The following is a 15,862-nucleotide window of genomic DNA, read 5'->3' as shown; positions in this document are numbered from 1 at the left end:
TCCTAAAGAAAAAGAATTTACTACATATTAATATAAATGACATTTTAAAAAAAAGATATTTAGTTTTTAGTTACAGGTGGACACATATCTTTATTTTTAATTTTATGTGGTGCTGAGGATCGAACCCAGTGCCTCATGCATACTAGGGGAGCACTCTACCTCTGAACCACAACCCCAGCCCATATAAATAACATTCTTTATGAAAAAACTATATTGTCCAAAACAAAAAAGTAGTGAAATGACATTACTTCGCAAATCCCTTTAACATCTAGCTTAATCAAAGAAAATTGGGTTCCTATATCTACATTTCATATGAGTCATTCTTTTTGTGTGTGTGTATGGTGCTGGGGATTGAACCCAGGGCCTTGTGCATGTGAGGCAAGCACTCTACCAACTGAGCTACATCCCCAGCCAATCTATATCTACATTTCATCTGTTATGATGACACACATCATCCGGTCTCAGGAAAACTTCACTGTAGAGCAATCTAGGTAAATAATGTCTTAGTATTACCGTGCAAATTGTTTTGATGTCATGGACGTCCTGAAAGAGTTCTGGGAATTCTTTATGCTTTGAGAGAACTGCTATACCAATGCATTAAAATTTCCCATACAGCCCCGCAGACTTCTTATATCCCCCTTTTACAGATGAGGAAACTGAGGCACAGAATACGTAAGTAACTTGCCCATGGGCACTTAGTTAAAAAGTGGCAAAGGCAAGATTCAAACTGCACAGGTGAGTTGATTTGGCATCTATCACTTACCTGATGTGTGATCCTGGGGAAAATTAACGCCTCTGAGCTGAGATAGTGTCCTTTGAGGTCAGGTTGGCCATGGCACTCAGGTCTTGCTGATGGGCTATCATCTGTTCCCTTAGTATTTTCTCTGCTCACATAGTGCATTATCCCACTCTATCATGGCTGTCTTTTTTTTTTTTTTTTTAGTTGTAGATGGACACAATACCTTTATTTTATTTATTTATGTGGTGCTGAGGATCGAACCCAGTGCTCCACACATGTGAGGCAAGTGCTCTACCACTGAGCCACAACCCCAGCCCCTCATGGCTGTCTTTAATTGTCCCCATCGGAACAGGTGTCTCATCTACCTTGATTATAGTTGTACCTTTGGGGTCTGAAATAGGTGCTCAAAGATCTCTGCTGAAGAAAGAAATTAATCGATTAGTGGATAGATATTTTGCAAGAAGGCAAGACACAGTCTGTCCTGCCTAGAGTTCTTCTGTGAGGCTCCGTGGATGAAGAAGAGAAAGGGGGTTAACAGTGATCCTGTTCCCAAACTGCACTTATAAATACTCCTGTGCAAGCCTGTTGCATCGTTGTTGTTGCAGGTCAAATCACATTCTAAGAAAAGCTTCCTCCCAGATTCCCTGAAGAGAGCCCCCCCACCAGCCTATTTTTTTTTTTTTAGTTGTAAATGGACACAATATCTTTTTTTTTATTTTATTTTATTTTTGTGTGGTGCTGAGGATCGAACTCAGTTCCTTGCCTGTGTGAGGCAAGCGTTCTACCACTGAGCCCCATCCCCAGCCCAAGACATCACCCCCTTTTTGCCTGGAGTCAGCTCTGCTCTCACTTGGCACTCAGACACTCAGTTTAGCAGCCACTGCAGATGGTCCTTCATCCTTGTAGAAAATTCTTCATCTCCTGGGCCCCTGAAGGTGGGATGGATGTGCTCTGCTTTTTCTCTTCCTATCCTGAGCTACCAGGGTCCCCTTTTCTAGAACAGTGAAGCCTTTTTATTTCATTACCTATAGAAAGAGTCAAGGGATAAAACAGTGTCCCAAATCAGTTGGTGCCAATGAATGACTGTACTTCTAGAGGCTGGTGACTAGCAGGTGGGAGCAATTAGATGGGCCAGGGCCTCTGGGCTTCCTCTTTTGCTATCAATAAGGTCCTTTCCAGCAGTGACCTTCTAGGATTCTCAGAAGGCCTGAGAAGGGAGAAGTGTAATTATGGGGCGGGGGCAGAGCAGAGAGATCAGCCAGGATTCTGCCTGGAAGGTCATGGGGCTCAGCTTCGGCACCAGAGACCTTTAAGAAACAAAAAGGAACTGAGATGGCAGCCAGAAGTCTGCCCAGCCGGGAGTTCCTGGAATTCCGCTTTGTGGGTGAGCTTCCTGTGGCAGCCAAGGCCCCAGCTGACTAACAGGAGATGGGAATGGGAAGCGAGGAGGACTGGCGGAGAGGTGGCTTGGCCTGCCAGCTCCCCTGGGCTCTGCCATCTCCCCAGACTGGCTCCAGGTTTCCTTCAGGAGCTGAGCTGAGTTTCCTGGGAGCCTCACCCACTTGGGTGGGTGGCTGCCTGCCTGCTGTGCCAAGGCTGAGCAAGCCTACCAGGCCAGTTCTTTCCCATCCGGAATCCGGCTCTCTGCCCACCTGGTCTAAAGTAGGCAGCCAAACCCAGGTGGTTGCTTCTCAAAGGCCATCTTTAAACACGGTCTTTACTGAAGGAGGAACACATGAACTCATGGTCATTTTTATGATTAGGTAGTTGCCACCTAGTAGGCACCATGAGTGTGGCTTAGGCCACAGGATGAATGAATTTCAGTAGGAGTGGAAAAAAGGGTCAGGAGCAGCAAGGGTCAGGGAACAATGGCAGGAGTGGGTCCTTAGGGATTAGATACAACTGGGATCAGAGATGTTCCTGAGGTTGCAGGCAAACCCAGGGATCCCTTTTCCTCCCCACACCCAACTTATTGCATGTGAAATCTTGCTAAAATAAAAATAAAGCCTTGGTGTACTACCGACTTCATATTATGTCACAGTAGTCGGGCTCACATCTGTTTCCCCCTCTAACTTGTAGCTCCTGGAGGACAGGAGCCTGGGTAGTGCTCACCTCTGTGTACCAATGACCTGAGTGTCCGGAGGGCTCAGGCCATGTTACATGAATAAGCCAATGAGTGAATGAAGCCACACACATGAGGAACACCGTCAGGGTGGGATGTCATTGGAAGGAGACAAGGCAGTGCCGGGGGAGTGAAAAGCAAAGTCAGTTGGTTGGGGTGGGAGCATGGACGCATCTGCTTTATGGCTACTTTTTGTGTTTTAGCTGCTCAGAGGAACACTCTCTCTCTTCTTCCTCCTCCTCCTTGTTCTCCTCATCACCCACCCCCCTCCCTAGAGCTGCTCTGGTCTCTAAATTTTCAGACAAAGTGGTTTCTTCATTCATCCTGCAGCAAGCACTAAACCCTTTTTGTATTCTATCTCCCACAGGTTCCTGGATTCGTGGGTAGGGGGCTCTGCACTTGCTTTTGCTGGAGATACATCCATTGTCTACCATTTCTTGTTCACTCTCAAGATCATCGAGATGAAAAGCCAGCTTCTGTGTGGCCCAGCTGCCTCTCGTCCTCTCTTTTGAATCTTTGGCCTCTGAATCCGAGTCTGGGCTAAGAGTGAGCATCATGAGGGGCTGGGGATGTGGCTCAAGCGGTAGCGCGCTCGCCTGGCATGCGATCGATCGGGTTCGATCCTCAGCACCACATACAAACAAAGATGTTGTGTCCGCCGAAAACTAAAAAAAAAAAATAAATATTAAAATTCTCTCTCTCTCTCTTTCTTTAAAAAAAAAAAAAGAGTGAGCATCATGAATGATTCATAGACTCTCTTAGGCCCAAGAGGCTGAGGGTTTTCCTTGGGCCCTTTGCAGCATGGAACCCTGCTTTCTCACGTGGGCTCGTTCTCCTTGTGGGTACTACCGTGGCCATGGCCTGGTATTATTGGCCAGTGTCTGCTTTCTTTCTTTCTTTTTTTTTTAATTAGTTGTTCAAAACATCACAAAGCTCTTGACATATCATATTTCATACATTTGATTCAAGTGGATAGTGTCTGCTTTCTATGTAGGTCAGCTCCCAATCTCAGGAAAGGCCCTGGAAAGGAAGAGGGAGAAGTAAAAAGGGGAGAGTCGGAGGCAGAGCTGATGGCAGAAAGGAGTGAGGGTGACTTAAGAAGAGGACCTGGGAGGGAAGAGGGGTGAGAGGATGCTGCTGATGACATCTGATGTGAATTAACTCATGAATGTCTTAACCCTGTAAGCTCAGGACTATTGCTGTCCCTGTTCTACAGAAGAAACTGAGGCACAGTGAGTTACAAAATTTGCCCCAAGCCTTACAGCTCATAACCAGTAGTACTGGAATTTAAACTTATATAGTCTGGCTCCATGCCCTCCTAGGGGAGGGGTACAGAAGTCCCCAAACAGCAACTTGAAGAGGACATGCACCTGGCAGATAGTGGGCACACAATCATGTTGCACAGAGCTGTAGGGGTTTGGGTTGACGGTTATGGGCTGGCTTTTTGCATAAACCTCTGGTGTCTGTTGGCCCCAACTAGAAAAGCAGCTTATCTTCCCTGTGCAGTAACTCCTTCGCTGCTTAGGTCAGGGTTCCACAATCCACCAGCCAGAAGGACACCTGGATTCCCTAGGTTCTGGGCTGGTGCTGCCCATACCAGCTGGGGGAAGAAGGTGGCTGTGATATGGGCATAGGACCTGCATTGATCAGGTCCTGCTCCTGTGCACGCAGCCTCACCTTCCATGTTACAAAATAAGAACGAAAAGTCTATCCTCGTAAGGTCATTGTGAAGATGGGAGGGCAGAGAGGTGGCCCAGCACAGGCAGGGACACAATGAACCTGTGCCGTGCTTATGACTGCAGCTCCTGCTCACAAGGCCCACTGCACGAATGGCCACCAGGGTCTTTAAGGTTGACAAAGTCCTCCCTGCTCCCATGTTATTTGACTTGGGTCCTCTTAGCAGGAGGGCAGTTTCTGTAGAACCACCCTCTCTGTTTTACGGATGAGAAAATTGAAGCCCAGGAGGCCAGGGAGGATGAGGAGGCCTTGCCTGGGTCTGCAGGGGTCTATGGGGTTTGCATGTGTGTTAGGAAAAGAGGGCTCTGGATGAAGGAAGAGGAGCTCAGGGGCCCAGGAGCCCAGTGTGGCCTATATCCCCTCCTCCCTCATGTGGCTGGTATCCATTGGCCCATAACTGGTTCCCATGTCCCTTTCCAGCAGCAGCTGACCTTGTCCACTTGGAGAAAAACAGGAAGTAGGCTCTGCCAGGAATTGGAGTCTGTCCTTCCTCAGCTCTGGGCTCCCAGGAGGCTGGCATGGTGGGGGGCTCTGGGGGAAGGATTTGAGGTAGGATGTAGGCTGGGGGCTCCTTAGGCTAAGCAAGGGTAGCCTGGTCCTCGCTGAGTGGTTTAGCTCAATCAGCTGGACTTGCTCTGGCCTGGCCTTGCTAAGCTACTACAGGCTGAGAGGAGGTGACGAGGTAGGGAGTGTAACTTGCCCCTGTCCTTCTGCTCTCGTGTGGAGACAGAGCCTGGAGCACCAGGCTGCATCTGGCTTTTGCCTTTATAATTCCCTTTCTCCAGAAGGAAAAAAAAAATATATATATATATATATATATATATATATGTATATATATATATATAAAAGTGTGTTGGTATAAAGATGAATATAACCCAAGCTGTATTCAGAATGAATAATTCTCATTATTATTTTGTTCAGTTTTTCTTCTGAAAAAGACATTTATTGTACTGGGGATTGAACCCAGTCACGAAGGCTTAACCACTAAGCCACAATCCTCAGCTCTTTAATTTTTTATTTTGAGACAGGCTTTTGGTAAATTGCTCAGAGTCTCGCTAAGTTGCTGAGGCTGGCTTTGAACTTGTGATCCTCCTGCCTCAACCCCCTGAATTGCTGGGATTACAGGAGTGTGCCACTATGGCCTCGTGGACCCTTAAAAGTATTGCTGGTCCTAGGCACCAGGCAGGTGCCTAGCTTAGGCACCTACCAGGTGCAGAACCAGGGAGGATAGTGGGATAAGAGAATGACTGCTATTTTGTGGCACAGCTCTGGGACCATCATTGATTTTTAACTGCCTAACAGAAAAGTCAGCCCCATGGGGGGAGGTTCCCAATGCTTTCTGGTTCCCGAGAAGCTGTGTTACCCCCACTTGACCCCTACAGAGAATGTTAGCTCCCCTGGAAGCAGAACCTCACTGAGCCTCAGTTTCCACTTTCACAGAGCTGAGGATGAGAATTCCTGCCTCTGGATGTAGTTATGAGATGACCCATGCACAGTGCTTAACCAGGCCTGACCCACATGAGCCCCAATGTTTCCACAGTGTGTGAGTCCTAGATCCTGGGGGACCCAGCAGCTGCAAGGTGCCTGGCTATGGGGTTTAGAGACATGCATAGGGTTCCTGTGACTTTTACCTCTCCCTTCTCTCCTATATATGCCTCTTAGATCCCTGCCTTAGAGTCAGGCCCAAGTCATGAATCTAATGAATTGTCTTTGTCCAGTTCCTAAACCACTTCAGCTCCTCCACAGCAACCCATGAGGAGTGTCTTGTGTGATTATTCACCCCTTTTGCCACAGATGTTGGGTACCCTGTCCAAGGTCACATCTGGAAGGGACAGAGCTGGGACAAGAGTTTAGATATGTCAGTTCTGTCCTTGGCTGGCTCTGACACACCTCAAGGAGTGCGTGTGCATGCGTGTATATATCTGAATGCCTGCATGTTGGCTCTTGTGACAAGATAGGTGACAAGGATTGGAATAACCTGAGAAAGGCTTAGAATCTAGATGGAACTTGCTGATGGGTGGTTAGTAGGTGTAACAGTTCTTGTTCTCTGACCAAGGTCCCTGGGCATCTGGGCATCGGGACATCACCTTCACCCTGCACAGGACTGGGGGCTGAACCTGTTCCTGGCTCCTTGGGCTGTGCTACCCTGCATTCACCCCCTCCCTGCTTCTGTGGCCCGCTCCTCTCTCTAGCTGCCACCTATTGACACCATTCTTAGGCACCTACCAGGTGCAGGCATAAGAGAATGACTGCTATTTTGTGGCACAGCTCTGGGACCATCATTGATTTTTAACTTTTTATTGGAAAGTGGTTTACAGTCTTCAAATCCCATTTACAGTCTTCAAATATATCTAATTTCACAGATAGAAATATGGTGAGAAACTGGAGTCTGCATTAGGGTTCAGCAGATTTCCACGAGGCTGAAGCATTCGCAGCCTATGAGTGTTGAGATTGTTCAAGCGCCAAGGCTGATGACCGCAGGGCGTGTTCAAATTTGAGACCGATTTCCATCTGGCAGGGGTGGGTTGGGTTATGGTTTTAATTCCTGCAACATTTCTGATTAAAACCTTCCAGTTGCCTTAGCTGTGTTTGGCTGCTTTGTGTCTATTTCCTAAGAATCTGGGCTGAGGCTAGGTGGCACACGTGGTTCTTGGTCTGTCAACCATTGTTACTGGGGGCCGGCTACCTCCTTGGCCAGCTGGCAGGTGCTGAAACAGAGGTTGGATCCATTGTTGGCCAGTAAGTGACCTTTAAGGACTCAAATCCCATCCTGTCATTGCTCTGCCTGCACCCTTATAGGTATCTGATGGCTCTATCAAAGGGACAGTGACAAGGCAGCCCTTTCACCCTGCCTACTGGAAACAGGCCGTCTCCCTCTTCTGGCCTCAGATCCTTGCTCTGGGAAAGCAGGTCCTGAGTTACTCCCTGTTCCATCCTCCTGTCAGCCTCCTTTATATCCATCAGCAGCTGAAGATGACCATTTATTTACATGTGTGAGGGTAAACAGAGCCTCTCTGCCCCACTGAATTGTGAGCTCACCATGGATGAGTCTTGTCCTGCCTTCTCACCTCTATGGCCAGTGCTGGTCCCCAAGAGGCACTCAGTCAATGGATTCAGTAGAAATTGATTGGAAGAGGAGCTGTTATGGTTTGGACATGAGGTATCTCCCCAAAGCGTCTGTGTTTCTGCAGGAATATTCAGAGATAAAATGATTGGATTGTGAGAGCTGTAACCTAATCAGTCCATCCTAGTTTAAATGACTAGGTGGCAGATGTGGGCAGGTGGGCTGTGGTTAGAGGTGATGGGTCACTGGGAATGTGCCCTGGAAAGGTGCGTCTTATCCTTGGTTCCTTCCCCCGCTCCTTCTATCTGTCTGCTTCTCCGCCCTGCCATGAGCTGAGCAGGGCCCTTTTCCCATGATGTGCTCTTTCACCTTGGGCCCAGAATAATGGAGTTGGCTGTCTACGGGCTGAGCCCTCTGTAACCACAGCCCCCAAATAAACTCTTCCCTCTAAGCTGTTTTTGTCAATAGTTTGGTCACAGTGATGCAAAAGCTGACTAAAACAGGGGCCTGGTGGTCATACAGTCCTGGGTTGATGTTCTAGCTCAGAAAGCCACATAACCTGAGTCCCAGGTTCATTATCTTCAAAATGGGGGTAATAATTCCATCTGGCTCACCAACCATGGGGAAATGAGGCAGTGCACACATAGCCCTCAGCAGAACAGCTGGTGGGCCAGAGGATGCCCTCAGCCAATGGGAGCAGAAGAGTTCCTCTAGTGATGGATGGACTGGTTGAGGGTGGCCCAGGACCACTGGATAGGCCGACGCAGGGTGAACAGAGAAGAAATGAGGCAGGAGGCCTGAGGGACGGCAGAAAAGGATTGATCTCTGCTGTTACACTGGCCCAAATCATGTCAAATGGTGGGGAATATCCTCCAGTGGTAGCCTGTGGAAGTCACTGAAGGACGGATCATAGCAGGGGGGAGAGAAAACCAGGTGGCACCAGCCAGGCAGTTCAGGTGAAGTGACCAGGCCCTGCTCCTGAAGACACACCAACAGCTACAAATGTGCTTCTCCAGCTGTAGCTAGAATCCCACCTCTGGTCAGAAGCAGGCTGAGGAATGAGAGTAGTGTTTTTGGTGTCATGGATTCAAATCCACTGAGAGACTCCAATCAGCCCACGGGACTCTTGGTGTCCCAAAGCTGCTATAGAGAAGTGAGGTTAGGGGCCGAGATTAGGGGCAGAAATTCCAGAGCTGGATCCAAGGCTCAAATTCCCATTTCCATTGACTATGGGCATTTGGATAAGGCACTTAAACTCCAGGCCTCAGTTTACCAGGCTGCTAAATGAGGATGTGTGTAGCAAAACTCCTCTCATAGGGATATTGTGAGAATTAAGGAAAGTAAGAAACATAAAGTCCTTATGGTACTTGGCCCTGGTGAGAACTTTATGATTGTTAACGAATGTGAGGCACCACTAGTGATGAGATACATCTCGCTTCTAAAGATGCTAAAATGAAAAAAAAAAACACAAAAAAACCCTCAAATGAGGAAGTACAATTTGATTTATTTCAAAATATGGTAGAAAATATCATTGTCAATTCGTATCATTGAAGTATAGAATGCTGGCAATAGCTGAAAGTTATTATTTTCTCTGTGCCAACCACTGAACTCATGAATGAGGTATTGTCTCATTCAACCCTTATAATAACCCTATGTGGTAGGTAATAAAATTATCTTCACTTTTCAGATGAGGAAACAGGGCCCAAAAGATCAAGGGACTGGTCCGGAGCCACACCTTTGTCTACATAAATAGCAGACACTCATCACTACAACCACAGCTACTCCAGCCCTTTGTTGACTTCCTTTGGTTTATAATGGTTTTACTCCATGGTTCCTAAGCTTGCCTGCATGTCGCAATCGCTGGGGAGGTTTAAGAATGCCTAAAGCCTCCCCTCCATCCAGAGAGAGAGAGTCTGATGCAATCAGTCTGGGGTGTGGCCTGTACTTGGGAACTTTTAAAATAACCCTAGGTGATTCTAACAGGCAGCCCAGGGCAAGAACTGTTGTTTTACTCCAGGTCTGACTTCAGGAGCCTCCTTAAGGTCTCACAGGCTTTCTTCCCACCTGCCTGAAATTCATTTGACAGAGCACAAAGATTTCCCTAGCACAAGTAATGTACGAGATTTAAAATGCAGAGGCCTGTTGAGGAGAGAAAATGGCTGACTCTCATTCCTAGACACACAGTTCTCTGGTTCTCTTCTGCCTTCCTAGCAGGATCGGGATGAAAACCAAGGGGTTGGTCCTTCCAGCAGGAAGGGAAAGGGAGGTAGAATCTGGTGCCTGGAGGGTCACGTGCTAACCTCAGCTTTGCAGCTGTGTTAATGGGGGCAAATCGCCCTTCTTTCTCACCCCCTAAAGCCTGCACATCCGCGGAGCTTCCCCAGGGTCTAGCTTGCCCTGCTTTCTGAAGTTTATTTGTTTAACACAATCGAGTTATTACAAAGCTGAATTCCCAGAGGACCTCACTGTACTTATGAGGTTATGAAGCAACTCAAAATAAATTTATGAGGCGTTGACAAGTAGAGGCCATGGGGACCTGTGTTTTATTACAAAGAAGAGTCTTCTGTAAGAGGCTTATCTGAGGCTAAATGTCGCCTGTGAGAGTAAACTCATTTCCTTTCTTGAGCAGTTTAATGTGGAGCCACTGTAATAACTTTTTTTTACACAGTTATTTAAAGGGAACCCCACTCTTATTCCTATGGTTAACAATGAATTGGTGAGGTTTCATAGTTCCTGGAACAGAGAAGAAATGGAAATTCCAAGGAAGAGACAAGGAGACTTATAAAGTACTTTTAATGAGATACAGGAGTGAGAGGGATGGCAGTAGTGGAGTGTCCTGAAACTGGCCTGAAGGGTGGGTCCAGGAAACTGTCCCCGCTGGACTATTCTTGGCTTTCGGATTTTTTTCCCAAAGTCATGGCTGAGGGCCTCCCAGATGTGGAGCCTAATCAGGTCACGATGATTGCACAAATTACAAACATCTAGCACCAGCCCAATCAGGCGCAAACCCAACTTTTTTTTGTTAGAACTTGCACATTTGAGGTCACGCTCAGTTGGACAAGGAGAGAAAGGGTATTCGGGAAAGGACAAAGTTTTTCCAGAAATCCTTTGGCACTAGGTCCCTCCTCCCCACCATTTCAGATTTGGGAGCACATCCAAAGCAAGGCACCTACAGGAAGACTGCCCTTAGGCCCCAGAGAAGCTTTCTGAATGAAATCCACTCAATCACCCCTAAATTTGCCTTGACTAAGCCTCCTTGTGCCTAGCTCTGGGTTAGATGCTCCAGAGGGAGTTGGGAGGAAAATAAACTTGGCATCACCCAACTTCTCTAAGTGGAGTTGGACAATCCTGTGTTCCGTGCACTGTGCCAGGGACTCAGAGTTCAGAGGTAAAGGAGAAGGCCTTGCGACTAGGGGAGACAGACAGCAAGTCTCCCCTGAAAACCTGCAGCCTCATCCAGACAGACCATGGCACATGGGCATACTCACAATGATCACTAAGTACCCCTTAAACAATTGTATCCCACCCTCATCCTACTGGCTGGCGGATGGTCTATCTGGTCAACCCAGCCTCCAAATAATAATTAATCTTGATTACTGAGTTTCTGGCACCTCCTGACATTTGGCTCTGGAGGTGAACACCTCAATTAACCCTAATGGAGGCCCCAACAGACCTCTGACTGATGGTGACACATGGAGAAGCAGCTGCAGGCCTGAGGGGTGAGCGCTTAGAAAAAAGCCCCATGGGGACTGGAGAGAGAGTGGAGTAATTTGGGGGCAGTTTTTCCCAAATTGTGTGCCATGGAACATCAAATCTGTGAGGTACCCTTCCAAAACTAACAGATTTTGTGGCTAAAGAAGTTGTGAAACAAGGCATACTCTAACACTCCGATTGTATCTTCACAATGAACATGCACACACCAAAGGTTCTGAGGTTCCTCTGTGACAAAACATTACTTTCTAGCTCCTTCTCTTTGGCTTCTCAGCTGGGTTCAGCTTATGTAAGTCCATCAATGTTTTTCTTCTTTTTCTTTCTTGGTATTGGGAATGGAACCCAGGGGCACATAAGCATTGAGCCACATCCCCAGCCCTTTTAATTTTTTTTTTTTTTAATCTTGATACAGGGTCTCACTAAGTTGCTTAGGGCCTTGCTAAATTGGTAAGACTGGCTTTGAACTTGTGATCCTCCTGCCTCAGTCTCCTGAGCTGGTGGGATAACAGGCGTGAGCCACCATGCCCAGCCCACCAGTGTTTCTTGCAAGGAAATGAAGGGCACTCATTGCAGAATCTCTCAGACGGGCTTGTTAGCGGTAGAGTTCCAAGCCCTGATGCAGACTTTCTGAGTCAGCCTCTGAAGCCCTGGAACCAAGAATCTTCTTGGAATAGTACCCAGTTGACTGTCACGCACATTCAAGTTAAGAACTACAGATACACCTCTAGGGCTTTGGCTTTTTCTTGATGTGTTATGAAAGTCAAGATTGATCAAGAGGTTAGTAAAAAAGAAACTTAGACACTTCCCAGCTCATTCTATGAAGTGTATTACCCTGATACTAAACTCAGACAAAGACATCACAAAAAAGAAAACTATGGACCAAGATATATTATGAATATAGATACAGAATCCTCAACAAAATACTAGCCATTAAATCCAGCAGCATATGAAAAGGTTAACATACCATCACCAAGTGAATGTAAGGTTGGTTTAATATCCCCACATCAACAAATATTACATCAAGAAAATAAAAGACAAACACTGCCTGATTATCTCAATACATACTGAAACAGCATTTGACAAAATCCAGTATCCCTTTGTGATTATATTAAAAAAAAAACACAAAACTCAACAAACCAAGAATAGTAAAGAACTTCACCAGAGTGAAAAGTGTATCTATTAAAACCTGTACCACTAAACAGGGCACAGTGGCACATGCCTGTAATCTCAGTGGCTCAGGAGACTGAGGCAGGAGGATCACAAATTAAAAGCCAGCCTCAGCAATTTAGCAAGGCCCTAGGCAACTTGGCAAAACCCTGCCTAAAAAAAAAAAATTAAAAAAAAAACTGGGAATGTAGCACAGTGGTAAAGCACCCCTGGGTTCAATCCCCAGTTCTAAACCAAACCAAACAAACAAACAAAAAAAAACCCCACTGCTAATATCATATTTGATGGTGAGAGACTGAATGTTTTCCCCCTAGTTTCAGGAGACAAATGAGGTTGCCCATTCTTACTACTTCTATTTAATATTGTATGGGAAGTTCTAGTATAATATTTCATTTTCTTAGAAAATGAAAGGTAGGGTATTCAGATAGGAAAGGAAGATGTAATACTATATTCTCATGGGGCATGATGGTTTGTGTAGAAAGTACTAAGGAATCCATTTAAAAACTATTAGAAAGATAAACAAGTTCAGCATGGTTGTAGGATACAAAAATCAGTTGTATTTCTATATGCTTTCCATGAAAATTTATATTTTTTCTGAAGATAAAATTAAGAAAATGATTCCATCTACAATAGTATTAAAAGTAATAAAATACTTAGAAATCAATTTAACAGAAAAGGTGCACATTTTATTATTTTGAAAACTGTAATGTTAGAGTCTGTAAACAAGTCAAAATAACACCTGGCATTTTGCCAGGGGGATGTTAGAGTTTGTAAACAAGTCTGGATGGTGCCTGGCAAAATGCCAGAGGGAGTGGTTTGAGAAGTAACAAAAGCGAGCCATTAAGTGTGGAGATTCCTTATTGGTTGACTGATGTATCTAGTTTATGCTAATTAGATAAGCTGTGTGGAATGTATAAATACTGCTCCTGTCCTGCAATAAACGGCTCCTACTCCTGCTATATCAATCTACACAAGTTCTTCGTCACCCCCCCAGTTATTTTGCTGCAGCCGTACTCCGGCACTGTAAGACATTATTGAAAGATATTAAAGAAGATCTAAGTAAACGGGAAGATGTTCTATATTTTTTTGGTTTGGAAGACCTAATATTGTTAAAATGACAATACTCTCCAAATTTATTTACAGATTCCATGGGTTGCTATCGAAATCTTAGCTGGCTTATTTTCACAAATTAATAAACTAATGATGAAATTCATATGCAAATTCAAGGGATCCAGAATATCCAAAGCAATCCCCCCCAAAAGAACTAAGTTGGAAGACTCACACTTCCAAAGCTACAGTATTCTGGACAGTGAGGTTGGCATAGGGATAAACACATTGATTCCATGGACTAGAACTGAGGGTCCAGAACAACTCTCACGTTTATGATCAGTTGAGGTTTGGCAATTTGATGGGAAAAGAATTTCAACAAATGCCGCTGTGACAACAGAATAGCCATGTACAAAAGAAGAAGAACCTAGATCCCTACCTCACACTAAACACAAGAATTCATTAAAATTGGACCAAAGACCTAAATTTAGGTAAAACTGTAAAGCTTTCAGAAGAGAATACAGGGGTAAAGCTTTATGTCTTTGGATTAGGGAATGGTTTCTTAGGATACCAAAAATTATATAAGCAGTAAAAGAAAAAATAGACAAATTGGACTTCATTGAAAAAAGTAAAGACTTTTATACTTCAAAGGACACCATCAGGACTGGGGTTCTGGCTCAGTGGCAGAGGGCTTGCCTCACACATGTGAGGCACTGGGTTCAATCCTCAGAACCAAATAAAAATAAACAAAATAGAGGTATGGTTATGGGGACAAGTGCGTGGAGTACTGCATACATGGCAGACGTTAAGGGCGTCTGAGTGGCAGGCCACGCTCCTGTCCTAGGCGCGTGAGCAGCAGGCCACTTACCCCCATAGGCACAGCCTATGGGCGTGAGGCCATGTGCTGCAGTCCCTGTCCTTGCTCCACAGCCCACTCCTCAATTGGTCACTGCAAGGACAGTTAGCCGAAATTGCATTGGTGGCTGCCTGTAATCTGCTTAGCTACTGCCTGAGTATATATACATGGTAACTGCGTAATAAAATCAGACCTGCTTCCTGCTTGGTCTCTGGAGGTCTTGATTAGTGACTCTGCAGCCACAGTCTCCTTTACCCTGTTCCGTGGACCTCCTCACTGAATGAGAGAGCACCCATGCATGTTGTGTCCATGTATAACTAAATTTTTTTTTTAAAAGACACCATCTAAAAATGTGAAAGACACAAATGAGAGAAAATACAAATCATGTATGTGGGAGGGGCCTAGTGTCCAGAAAATAGAAAGAACTCTTGACAATTCAAGAAAAAGGCAAACAACCCAATTTAAAAACAAGTAAAGGATCCGAATAGACATTATCCCAAAGAATATGTACAAACGACCAATACTAGAAGAAAAGATGCTCAACAACATTAGCTATCAGGAAAAGGCAAATCAAAAGCAGAATGAGATACCACTTCACACCCACCTGGATGACTGTAATAAAAAAAAAAAAACCCAGACAATGACAATCATTGGTGAGGATGTGGAGACATAAAACTGGTGATGGGAATAAAACATGGTGCACTTGCTTTGGGAAACAAAGCAATTCCTCAAAAGGTTCAACACAGAGTTACTGTATGATTCAGCAATTCTACCCCTAGGAAAGTTCTCAAGAGAATTAAAACACACATGCATGCAAACACTTGTATATGAATGTCCATAACAGTATTATTCATAATATCCAAAAAAGTGGGAATAATCCAAATGTCTATCACAGATGAGCAGATAAATAAAAGTTGTATATCTATACAATGGAACATTATTCATCCATAAAAAGAAATGGAGTCCTGGGTGAACCTTGAACACATTATGCTAAGTGAAAGAAATCAGACAAAAAAGGCCACACGTTGGATAATCCCATTTTTGTGAAGGGTCCAGATAGGTAACTCCACGGAGATGAAAAGTAGATTGGCAGATGCTCAGGGCTGGGATGAGGGTGGGGCTGTGGGGACAACTGCTGAAGAGTGTGGGGTTTCTTTAGGAGGTGCTAAAAATGTCCTCAAATTGACTGTAGTGATGGCTGCATAACTCTGTGAATATAATGAAAACCACTAAATGGTATGCTTGAAATGCATGAACTGCACGGCATGTGAATTACATCTCATTGAAACTGGTACAAAAAGAAAAGAAGCCTAGAGATGAAACTCCAGCTGACCAATAAAGCCGGTCAGTCCACCTCAAACATTCAAACCAAACATGAACCATTCCCTAGAACCTGGCTCTTCCTCTTTCTTCTTCCTT

At 45.2% G+C, this 15,862-nt stretch overlaps 1 non-coding gene across 1 annotated transcript; it reads right to left on the bottom strand.

Annotated features, from left to right (window-relative positions):
* Positions 1 to 335: 335 nt before the first annotated feature.
* Positions 336 to 409, bottom strand: Trnav-cac (transfer RNA valine (anticodon CAC)). Its single transcript has one exon. It is a non-coding gene; the product is annotated as a tRNA-Val (tRNA).
* Positions 410 to 15,862: the final 15,453 nt, after the last annotated feature.

This window comes from Marmota monax, unplaced genomic scaffold, assembly GCF_021218885.2.
Source record: "Marmota monax isolate L192 unplaced genomic scaffold, Marmota_monax_Labrador192_F-V1.1 WCK01_AAM20220418_F8-fsc00205, whole genome shotgun sequence".
NCBI classification, from domain to species: domain Eukaryota; kingdom Metazoa; phylum Chordata; class Mammalia; order Rodentia; family Sciuridae; genus Marmota; species Marmota monax.
Note: the sequence above shows the minus strand (reverse complement) of the source record. Positions and strands in the feature narration are given on the sequence as shown.